General features: G+C 46.2%; 1 protein-coding gene across 2 annotated transcripts in view; it reads right to left on the bottom strand.

Moving 5' to 3' along the window:
* Positions 1–11,219, bottom strand: part of NEDD9 (neural precursor cell expressed, developmentally down-regulated 9) — a 190,393-nt gene extending 179,174 nt beyond the window's left edge. For both annotated transcript variants that reach the window (XM_070778402.1, XM_019985942.2), the window contains exon 1: positions 11,006–11,219. The gene's annotated coding sequence lies outside the window, so the exon portion shown is untranslated. The remainder of the gene's footprint in view (positions 1–11,005) is intronic.
* Positions 11,220–12,526: the final 1,307 nt, after the last annotated feature.

Below are 12,526 nucleotides of genomic sequence, written 5' to 3'. Positions count from 1 at the left end.
TAGATGGTTGAACTTTTGAAAAACACAGCGGAGCAAATATGTTTTATCAATCTCTCCCATTGGTAAGAATCTTGGCGAAAGCAGATTGGACTCATTCCCCTGTGTAGTTCACTCTAAAATGGATCCTTATTCTAAAGGACTCACCCTGCCCTGCTATATTCCCATCTGTCTGCCTGGAGTCCCCTCTCCCACCACCATCATTCAAACACCCTGTGTTTTCTTCCCAAATGCTGAGGACCATCCTTAGGCTCAGAGAAAGCTACACATTAGCAAATCTCTCAGCTTTTCTTCTAAGGAACTTAGTTTTCAGTGGAAATTTTTGTAATGTTTCTGTCTGATTTTTTTTTTTTAACTCTTTCCTGAAGACCAAGCTCCTCAGCTCTGTCCTTGGCAATGTGATTCTAAGGGTGAATAATAATACCCTTTGGGACCAACTAATTGCCATAGGTACTTCAATTTAGCTACGAGCTGTTTTGGCACCTTCCAAACAGCATCCCTTGCAAATTAATCCTGCCGAACTATGAAATGTCTGGCTTTCCTGTCTGAACAATCAGAGATATACATGACAGGATCTTGGCTCTCACAGGGCTGTGTGATCAGGGGTAACAAGCACAAGTCTCAGTGTTTCAGGGCTGCTGCGGCTTAGTCATGTCAGTCGTGTCTGACTCTTTGCGACCCCACGAACCGTAGCCCTCAGGCTACTCTGTGCATGGGATTCTCCAGGCAAGAATACTAGAGTGGGTTGCCATGCCCCCCTCCAGGGGATCTTCTCAACCCAGGGATCGAACCTGGGTCTCCTGCATAGCAGGCAGATTCTTTACCACTAAGCCACCAGGGAAGCCCCAGTGTTTCAGGGACACATTGCATTTCTTTTTTGGGAGACGGTGATAAGGTGTTTGCCAAGGTCACTTTGTTCAGTGACCAAGAGGCTGCTTAGAACTTACTGGGGAGAATAAGACAGCTGCTTCTCCTATCTCCCCTGGGCCCGGGTGGCCGTTTGCAAATTGAGAATGAGAGAGAAGGAAAGAAGGATAACCAGAAATCCAAACAGATGGGGGAAGGCATTGAACTTAAGAGGCAAACGATGATGATTTAACTTACAGATAAAAATATTTAATCTATCAACTATATTTATTCCTGTGAGTCCTCATTAACACAGAAAATCAAGAGTTGTCTATGCTTTAAAGGTAATACAGGGACTTGGCTGGTGGACCAGTTGTTAGGACTCTGAGCTTTCACTGCTGAGGGTGCAGGTTCAATCCCTGGTCAGGGAGCTAAGATCTTGCAAGCTCTAATGTATGACCAAAAATAAAATACAAGTTTTTTTTCTGTTTATTAATGATGAGGAAACTATTCTAATACTTGGGTACCTTACAAACCAACACAAATGAAACAAATGATCCCAATAATTTTCTGACTTTCAACTCACTTGAAAAAAAGATCCATGCTGGTGGGGACCATTGTAGGGACTCCGTTAATATTTGCTGATACGCAGGTTGGTCAACATGATCACAAAGGAAAGCTAACTTAAAAAAATCCTTCCTAAATTTCCTTTTGATACTTGTGCCTCTGTAATCCGGATTATCACCTAGGTAATGAGATGTATACCATTTTGACTTTCTTTACAGAGATTGAGCTGAATTTAATTGGATTGACTCATTCACCCTAGAAGACTTCTCTCTCTAAATATATATCTCCATACTCTCCTCTTATGGAACGCTCTTTTCTTGTCAAATCCCACTCATTCTTTAGATTCCTTCTTTGAAAAAGCTTATTCTGTCTCCCCCTCTTCCTCTTATCAGCTAATAAATATCGAGCATTAAATGTGTCAAATAACTGCTTTAGGGATTTGGTGTATGTTGATTTATGGAACACTCAAAACCGAGTATTGACTCATAACTTTCAAAACCACCCAGTGAGGTAGGACTGTTATTACCTCCTTGCTGCAGATAAGAAATTGAGAAACAGAAAGATAAAGTAACTTGCTCAGGAGCACACAGCGGCTGGCTGGTGGAGGAGGGCTTCCCACCCAGGTGGCTGGCTCCAGAGCTGCCCTCTTAAGCACTCTACCAGTTGCTCCGGCCAGCCCAGTAACACTAACCCTGACACTAGCTATTGACCTCAACATCTCTGCTCTGCGGACGGACAGAGCGCACTGCCGCCCAGCGTTCCGTTTCTGCTGCACGTTTCCCTCTAGAGACACAGGTGCTGAGAGAACACTGCACTTGCAAGAGCCGTGCTGTGATGGTACAGGCCCACCACCGTGCTTTTAGGGGAAAATGCTTCCCATGGTGATGCTCAGCCGCTGATAGTATCACTTCCTCTAAATGTTTCCACTCCTTATGGGCGAAGCTGTGGGTGGGGAATTTCAGAGCCATGGAAACAGCCAAAAGGTTATGAGAGGTTCACGGACACGGTACCATTCGATGACTATGTGATGAACAGTCCCATATACTCTAAGGAAAAGATGAATCTAAAAATACACTAGTGGGAAGGCTCCGGGGGAGTTTTGTATGAAAAGTGGACTCTTTAGGATCTAGCACAGTGGTTAGAACTCATCATGGCCGTTTGCTGATTTTGGCAAAGGGTGCTTTTGAAAACTAAGTATCACACAGATCCTTGCACTAAGGGTTTCTGCGGTAGGGGAAGTGGACAGTGAGAGTGAAAGCTTCCCTGAACGTGCCCACAATCAGGACAGTTCTCCTTCCAGGAGTCAGTTCTATTTCCTCTTTCCCTCTGTGAATGTGTGCTCAGTCGTTCAGTCGTGTCCGACTCCTTGTGATGCCATGGCCAGTCATTTTTATTTATCCTTTCCTTTCATTTAAGGACCCTTTCCTCCTTTGATTTTTTTTTTCCTTCTGGCTTTTAGGTGCCTAGTTCGTTCACCTGTTACCCCCAGTTAAAACCAGTTTCTAACATAAGGCAAAGCTGCTTCACACCTCTGCTGGTAGGGTTTTGTACATGAGAGAGGGAGAAATTTGGGAGGCATTATGCCTTCCTGCAATCATTCTTGAAACTTCATCTTTGGCAATGACCTAGGACTGTCATTGATAGAGATAATAAGTAGAGATAGAGATGGTAGAGATGATAAGTAGACTGTCACTTGTTTACACAACAGAATGCTCTACAGCCGTGAAAATGAGTCATGAGCATCTATCCACATCCATATGGATAACCCTCCAAAATGACACAGAGTCAGTCTGGAGTCACAGAGTCAGTTACGGAGGAATGTATATGGTATGATTACCTGTGTTTAAGTTCCCAAACAGGCAAAAATAAACTGCATATACACATAAACTGCATATAAATTAATTACATATAAATTGCTTATACATGTGTATATATAGGCACATGAGGCCAGTCTAAAAAGAAAAATAATGGAGTGTAATTAACACAAAACTTAAGACAGCATTTCCCTTCACGTGTTGGGAAGGTGGGCAGTGGGTACACATGTATTTGTTTTCTTACTTCTACTATTATTTAGAACGTACGTGCACATCACATATAGTTCTTTGCAGCATGAGATGTTTCACGTATTTTAAAATTTTTCTCAAGTGAAATGGATCTGGATTAGCAGCCCCCATTTACCATCTTCCTTGGAAAGTGGAGGGAGAGGCTTGGGGAAGAACAGCCGCCAATAGAAATTAAGTAGAAGGGCTGCCCGGGTGGCTCAGTGGTAAAGAATCTGCCTGCCCATGCAGGAGGCATGGGTTCGATCCCTGGTCAGGGAAGATCCCACGTGCCTCGGAGTAGCTAAGCCCACGAGTCACAACTACTGGGCCTGGGCCCTAGGGCCCGGGAGCCACAACTACTGAACCTACGTGCCCTAAGAGCCCGACTCCGAAACAAGAGCAGCCACCACAGTGAGAAACCTGCGCACAGCAACTAGAGAGGAGCCCCCTGCTCTCCGCGACTAGAGAAAAGCCTGCACAGCTATGAAGACTCAGTACAGCCAAATAAAAAAACTTAAAAAAAATTAAATACAGTTGAATTATAGACCTCCTTCCACCACAACTTCTAATCTGAAGTGAACGTGCAAAGGAAAGTGGGCGCGTCGGCACCTCTGCTGAGTTACTCCTGAACGGCCAGCCTCAGTCCTCAGGGCAGGACTCCGCGACCAGGAGCCTGGGGCTGTGCCCATCTCAGGCAGTCTTTCCCCTCACGGCCTGGACATGTGGGAGCCATGGCGGGCACAGTCAAGTTGCTTATTTTAATGACCAAAAAAGCCTGGTGCACACACGAGGCTGACTCAGCCAGCCCCTGCCCAGGACGTCCACCCCTCCTGGCCCTGCAGCTGGGTGGACGGGACACAGCCATGCCGTTGGGGAGCACCTGCTCTCGCAGACCTCTCTCCAAGTCTTCCCTCCATCAGGCCCCACCTGTCGGGGTTTCCTCATCAAGTGTGCTGCCAGTACCAGGAGGGACACGGTCCTTTACTTTAAACTGACCCACTTTTAGGGTGGTGGAGGACGGCCAATTGGATGAAGGTGGTCAAAAAGTACAAATTTCCAGTTATAAATACTTGGGATGTAATGTGGTGTAGTCGCTCAGTCGTGTCCGACTCTGTGACCCCACGGACTGTAGCCTGCCGGGTTCCTCTGTCCATGGGATTCTCCAGGCAAGAGTACTGGAGTGGGGCGCCAGTTCCTTCTCCAGGGGATCTTCCTGAGCCAGGCACTGAACCCTCGTCTCCTGCATTGGCAGGTGGATTCTTTACCGCTGAACCACCAGATAACATACCACATGACAAATATAATTACCATTGTTCTATGTTATACATGGAAGTTTTTAAGGGTATAAACCCTAAGAATTCTTTCTCATCACGAGGAAAAAATATTTTTTTCAATTTCTTTAATGTTGTGTCTATATGAGATGATGGATGTTCTACTATGACAATCACTTCATGATGTATCTAAGTCAAATCATTATGTTGTACACCTTAAATTATTTGTTGCTGTATGTCAACTATATCTCAAAAAAAAACTGGAAGAATACAAAAACAAAAAAAGGAAAATAAATAAAGACGCCTTCTTTTAAAGATATGTAAATTAAAAAATAAAAACCTTTCATGCCACTTCTGCAAATAAAAAGCCAGTGCCACTGTGGTTACTAGAAGACAGAATTGTGCCATTAAATTTTAGCTAGCTACCACTGCCTGCTGATGGCTCACAGCCTGAGGTCTTTGTGGAAAAGGTAAATGGCCACAGTTAGATGGGTCTTCAGATCAGGCCTACATCAAAGGATGAAAAGAGTGAAATGGAAGATCTCTCTCCATGACACAGTGACTAAGTCGAGTGACTCAGTGTGATTAAATGCCACGTCTGATGTCGCCTACCATACCCACTTATTGTGTCCCACACTTTGGAAATTTTGATCAAATGAGTTATGGGAAGGCCAGGAAGCAGAGGGGGAGTGGAGGCGATTCGAGGTGGGAGGTGTCTTCACGTGGTGCGGTTTTGTACAGGAGGTGCTGAGGATAATGGACCCTCCCCGGTTCTGGGGCCTGGGTCTTTTGCCGTGTGAAATCTCACAAGGGGATGAGAAAGGCCCTCCCACACAGGGCCCTTGAATGGGTAGGAAGAGTGCTGGGGGGAGGGAAGAGTGAAAAGAGAAGAGAGGAAAGCCAGAAAGGGCACATGACCAAGTCAGTTGCCACTGTGGGCAATGGGGGCATAAGTCCAGGAGGAAACTTTGAGAAAAGGTAAGATGGTCTTCCTCAGTGATCAATGCAAAGAAATAGATGAAAACAATAGAATGGGAAAGATAGGGATCTCTTCAAGAAAATTAGAGATACCAAGGGAACTAAAGAGCCTCTTGATGAAAGTGAAAGAGGAGAGTGAAAAAGTTGGCTTAAAGCTCAACATTCAGAAAACTGAGATCATGGCATCCGGTCCCATCACTTCATGGCAAATAGATGGGGAAACAGTGGAAACAGTGGCTGACTTTATTTTTGGGGGCTCCAAAATCACTGCAGATGGTGACTGCAGCCATGAAATTAAAAGACGCTTACTCCTTGGAAGGAAAGTTATGACCAACCTAGACAGCATTTTAAAAAGCAGAGACATTATTTTGCCAACAAAGGTCTGTCTAGTCAAGGCTATGGTTTTTCCAGTGGTCATGTATGGATGTGAGAGTTGGACTGTGAAGAGAGCTGAGTGCCAAAGAATTGATGCTTTTGAACTGTGGTGTTGGAGAAGACTCTTGAGAGTCCTTTGGACTGCAAGGAGATCCAACCAGCCTATCCTAAAGGAAATCAATCCTGAATATTCATTGGGAGGACTGATGCTGAAGCTGAAACTCCAATACTTTGGCCACCTGATGTGAAGAAATGACTCACTAGAAAAGACCGTGATGCTAGGAAAGATTGAAGGCTGGAGGAGAAGGGTACGACAGAGGATGAAAAGGTTGGATGGCATCACTGACTCGATGGACATGAGTTTGAGTAACCTCCAGGAGTTGGTGATGGACAGGGAAGCCTGGCGTGCTGCAGTCCATGGGGTCGCAAAGAGTCGGACGCAACTGAGTGACTGAAGTGAAGACAGTCTTAGAGTATTCCACTCTAATGGAGCTGGGTATCTAAAAAGCCTCTTGATGAAAGTGAAAGAGGAGAGTGAAAAAATTGGCTTAAAGCTCAACATTCAGAAAACTAAAATCATGGCATCTGGTCCCATCACTTCATGGCAAATAGATGGGGAAACAGTGGAAACAGTGTCAGACTATTTTTGGGGGCTCCAAAATCACTGCAGATGGTGACTGCAGCCATGAAATTAAAAGACGCTTACTCCTTGGAAGGAAAGTTATGACCCACCTAGATAGCATATTTCAAAAGCAGAGACATTACTTTGCCAACAAAGGTCCGTCTAGTCAAGACTATGGTTTTTCCAGTAGTCATGTATGGATGTGAGAGCTGGACTGTGAAGAAAGCTGAGCACCAAAGAATTGATGCTTTTGAACTATGGTGTCAGAGAAGACTCTTGAGAGTCCCTTGGACTGCAAGGAGATCCAACCAGTACATTCTAAAGATCAGTCCTGGGTGTTCTTTGGAAGGACTGATGCTAAAGCTGAAACTCCAATACTTTGGCCACCTCATGTGAAGAGTTGACTCATTGGAAAAGACTCTGATGCTGGGAGGGATTGGGGGCAGGAGAAGGGGACGACAGAGGATGAGATGGCTGGATGGCATCACTGACTGGATGGACGTGAGTCTGAGTGAACTCCGGGAGTTGGTGATGGACAGGGAGGCCTGGCATGCTGCAATTCATGGGGTTGCAGAGTTGGACATGACTGAGCAACTGAACTGAACTGAACTGTACTAATCTATAGCCCATGAGAGAGTTAATCCCTGGGGCTTTTCATTTGCCTTTGGGCAATGGAAATGGCTCTACTTGGCCTGGAGAGAGCCCTCAGGTCATGAGATAAAGATTCAGGCTGTTAGAAGTCAGCTCAAAGTTGTGCTGAGGCCTGAAGAATGTAGGCAGGACTCTGACTGCTTCTACTACACCCTTTCTCTGCTAGATAGTTAAAAAAAAAATCACATGTAATCCTTACCGCAGCCCTTCACAATAGTGACTAATTTCCCCTTATTTACATATAAAGGAAGAGGCACCAGAAGTTACATAATTTGACCAAAGTCAGTCTGTAATCCTGCACCTCTGCTTATACTTTTCTAGTCTTTTTCCTACCCCCGCCCCCCACCAACTTTTTAAAATATTGAACTAAAACTCACACAACATAAATTAGCCAGTTTAAAGAGAACAATTCAGTGACATTCCATATAGCCACAGTGTGGGGCAGCCACCACCTCTATCTAGTTCCAAACAACTGGATCACCCCGAAAGGAGACCCTGTACCCATGAAGCAGTGGTTCCCCATATTTCCCTGCTCCCAGCCCCCAATCTCCATTCTGTTTCTATTGATTTCCCCATTCTCGGTATTTCCTTTAAATGGAATCATACATTTTGGGATCTAGTTTTCTTTTACTTCAGTTCAGTTGCTTAGTTGTGTCTGACTCTTTGAGACCCCATGGATTGCAGCATGGCATTCTTCCCTGTCCATCACCAACTCCTGGAGCTTGATCAAACTTGTGTCCAGCGACTTGGTGATGCCATCCAACCGTCTCATCCTCTGTCATCCCCTTCTCCTCCAGCCTTCAATCTTTCCCAGCATCAGGTTCTTTTCCAATGAGTCAGTTCTTCACATCAGGTGGCCAAAGTATTGGAGTTTCAGCTTCAGCATCAGTCCTTCCAATGAATATTCAGGACTGATTTCCTTTAGGATTGACTGGTTTGATCTCCTTGCTGTGTTCTTTTACTTAGAACAATGTTTTTGAGGTTCACATATGTTGTAGCATGTATCAGGCCTTCATTCCTTATTGTGGCTGAATAATATTCTATCAAGACTTCCCCGATGGCTCAGCAGTAAATAATCCACATGCAATGCAGGAGACACAGGAGTCACAGGTTCAATTCCTGGGTCAGGAAGATCCCCTGAGGAAGGAAATGTAACCCACTCCAGTATTCCTGCCTGAAAAATCCTATGGACAGAGGAGCCTGGTGGGTTATAGTCCATAGGGTTACAAAGAGTTGGACATGACTGAGCGTGCAGGCCCACACAATATTCTATCCTGTGACTGAATAATATTCTATCTTACGGTTATATAAGAATTTATTTATCCATTCATCTGTTGATGGACTTTTAAGCTATTTCTACTTTTTGGCAATTGTGAATATTGCTGTTATGAACACATGTGCATGTACTGATTTGAGCCCCTGTTTTTAGTTCTTTGGAGTGGAATGTAGGTAGGCGTGGAATTGCTAGGGTATGTCATCATTCTGTGTCTAACTTTTCAAGAAAGTACCTAGTCTTCTTAGAGAGCTCATGCTCCTCTCGCTGTTTAAATGTTAGGATTTCTTGAGGTTCCATCCCAAGCCACCCCCTCTTTTCTCATTTGATGTTCTGTCTCAAAAATATTTCATCCAAACCCACGGCACCAATTAGCATGTATATACTAAGGATCCCCAGACCTTTGCTCTGGGCTCTAGACCAGCATGTCAACGGCCTGGCTGACATCTGCCCATGGATGTGTACAGGGCCCTCCAAAATCCAAGAGAACTCATCCCAGGCCTGGATGTTCATTAACCCTTCTAGTCCCAGCGAGCAGCATCAACATCCATTCGGAAGCCCCAACCAGGACAGCGGGGATCACCTTCAACCTTGCCCCTGGGATCTCCTTTCCTGTCTGCCCCCAAGTCCTGCTGATTGTCCTTCTCGATGCCTCTCTGTCTATTTTGTCTATCTTCTCTCTATTTTGTCTCCACCGTGAATACTCACTAGACACCCTTGTCTTGTCTGGACTCCCACTGATGTTCTTGCTTGGCTGACTTCATCAGCCTTCTAACCGGTCTCCCTCTCTGTGGGTGTGGCCCCTCCCATCCAGTCTCCACACAGCAGCAAAAGGGATTCCTTAAAAACGCACATCAGACGACAACGCTCCAAGTTTCTCCACCAATTTTAGAATGACCAGCATCTTCAGTGCTGCCTCTTTGTCCGGACTCCTGTTGAGCCACTCTACTCTTTCCTCTGGCCACACCTTAATTCAGCCAGACAATTCGGGTCTCCTGCCTGGCACTACCCAATGCTTTGCCTTGTGCAAGCGTTTTCCAGTTCTCCTGGTTCCCGGGTATGGAAACCTCGCTGACTCCCAGACAGATCAGGCTTCCCTGCTATGTGCTCTGGTCCTTATCACACTTGCGTCATGATTAGTCAACATCTGCCTCTCCCCTAGATTGCAAGCTTTTGCTGGGGGGAGGGCAGGGCAATGTCAGTTTTGTTCCATCTTACTGAAGTTTTGACTTAAATGTGGCTTCCACACTGTGAACGCTCACTAGACAGTTGTTCAATAATTTAGTGAACTAGTTCATGAGAAACAGTGGAGCTCTCACATGAAGTGGCTCTCACCCTGCCCTGTCCACCGCTCCCCTCTGCCCCATTCTTAGAACAGGAATATCCAAAAAATAAGCAAACCTGGGAGGAGACAGAAAATTGGAGGAAGACCACTTGGCTGGTTCCCAGGGCTCTGTTGTGGATGATCCTACCTCACACTCACTTCTGGATGGGAAACCAGCTTCTGGGGGGAAGGGAGGGGCTCTCCAAGCAGGAGCTGAAAGGACTGGAGCCCCCCGCCCTCACTTCTGGTCACTAACATGGGGACCAGCCTGCTCACCAACCCTCTGGCAGCTTTAGACAGTGCCTGACCTGTTTAGAAGGGCTTTCCCTCTTTCACGTTGCGTGTGTTCTCATTTCGAAGTATTCATAGATTCAGCAAGATAAAAAGGTGGCCTCCAGTTCTTTAAGAAAGGCAACTGAACGAATGAATTCGTTAAATGAATTAATGTAAACAGAGAAATGCAAGGATGGACCTGTTGGGGTGGCTCAGTGTGGACACGAAGAATACTGTCCTTTGTCTCCAACCCCCTCAGAGAGGATGCTAACAGCCAGTTCGTGGCAGAGTCTAGACACTCACTGAGTGATTCTCAGTCACCACTTCCTGTCCCTCAGTCATTCCCGCAGAGGCTGAACACCACCAGTTATAAGGGACTCAGATCCACCATCAGTTGTAAGTGACAGCCCACACTTAGAGGGTCTGAAATAATTTCAGAAAAGTAAAAGCTCAGGGTCATCGCAGGGGAAACTCTCTGACAGCAGGAAGGGGGAGGAGCCATGACCTTTACACGCAGGAAGCACCCACCCAGGAAGGTTTGAAATGCAGAACCACATCGATTTGAAGCTGCCTGTAAGCCAGTGTCTCCAGGTCAACCTGCAGGAGACCAGGAGCCACTCATTGCCCCTCGGCGGCATGTGGTATCCCTCCCAGCAGCTGCAGAGGGGGGGGTGCCCACGGTGGGGAGCCCCACCAGCTGTCTGACATCAGCTCAGGAAGTCAGAGTCTGAGCGAGCCTGCTGCCCGCCCCTCCCCTTAGGCCACAGCAAGAGTTGGGGAACTCACCCAGGGCGGAACCGCGGTGGTGGGGCCCTCGGGGCTCCCTGGTGTCCTCACCCTCCCTTTGGATGGGCGGGCTAGAGGTGGCAGCTCAATCTTGTCTCATGGCTGTGCTTCTTTCTAGCTGCGGCCACCAGACCGGCTTTTGAAGGCAGCTGTGAGCACGGCCCCACGGAGCGACCCCATGTGTAGACAGCAAGTGGCGAGCCTCTGTGTGTTTTTCCTTCCGGTTGCTGAGAAGTGATGTTGTCTCAGTTCATTTCCTTTCTGTGCGCCTTTTTTTTTTTTTTCTCTCTCTTCTCTGTCAGACCTCCTGATTCACTGAGTTGGCTGTATAGCGACAGGTGAACCATCTAGTTCTGATCTACACTGTTCGCTGTTTTGAGAAAGAGAGGTGGTCTTTAGGTTATTGGTGCCATGAAATTCTGTGGAATATCCTTTCTAAGTGGCACAAAGACCTTTTTAGGCTGCACTGAGGCAAAAATTAGGCTATTTAAGACCTATTAATTTAGGATTTTTCAGTTTTATCAGCTCAATATGTTCTGTTGTTCAGTTGCTAAGTCATGTCCAACTATTTGTGACCCCATGGACTGCAGCACACCAGGCTTCCCTGTCCTTCACTATCTTCTGGAGTTTGCTCAAACTCACGTCCATTGGGTCGGTGATGCTATCCAACCATTTTATCCTCTGCCGTCCCCTTCTCCTTCTGCCTTCAGTCTTTCCCATCATCTGGGTCTTTTCCAGTTAGTTGACTCTCCGCATCATGTGGCCAAAGTATTGGAGCTTCGCTTCAGCACCTTCCAATGAATATTCAGATTTGATTACCTTTAGGATTGACTGGTTTAATTTCCCTGCAGTCCAAGGGACTCTCAAGAGTCTTCTCCAACACCACAGTTGAAAGCATCAATTCATCAATATGTTCTAAAGAGTTCTATTATAAATTGACCTGAAACATCCTTTCACTGGACAAGTATTTTATTGAACCTATACTCTGTGCCGGGGGCTAGGTACCCAAACAGACCATTCCTATTTACAATGTGATACAGAAGCCCCCAGGTGGCTCAGCGGTAAAGAATCTGCTTGCAGGAGAATCTTTGGCAGGAGATGCGGGTTCAACCCCTGGGTTGGAAAGATTCCCCTGGAGAAGGAAATGACAACCCAGTCCAGTATTCTTGCCTGGAAGATCCCATGAACAGAGGAGCCTGGCAGGCTACAGTCCCTGGAGTGGCAAGAGTCTGACACAGTTGAGTGACTGAGCACACAGAAGTCTAGACTACCTGATGATGTGAAAGGGAATCTGAAAGTATTTCATCCCAAATCCGGGTCTTCTTCCACCTGGGCATCTGAGTAATAGACAAGGGGACGTGCTCTGAGACTGACAACCTGGGTTTGAATCTTGGCTTTACTCTTCAAACACTTTTGATTTTTCTGTGCCTTGACCCCCTCATCTGTAAACTGGAAATAATCAAAGGACTGCTGTGAGAATTGAAGGAGTTAGTATACACAGAGTACTCAAGGAGCACCCGG

This window comes from Bos indicus, chromosome 23, assembly GCF_029378745.1.
Source record: "Bos indicus isolate NIAB-ARS_2022 breed Sahiwal x Tharparkar chromosome 23, NIAB-ARS_B.indTharparkar_mat_pri_1.0, whole genome shotgun sequence".
Lineage (NCBI taxonomy): Eukaryota > Metazoa > Chordata > Mammalia > Artiodactyla > Bovidae > Bos > Bos indicus.
The sequence above is the reverse complement of the archived record's forward strand: the minus strand, read 5'-3'. Positions and strand labels throughout refer to the sequence as shown.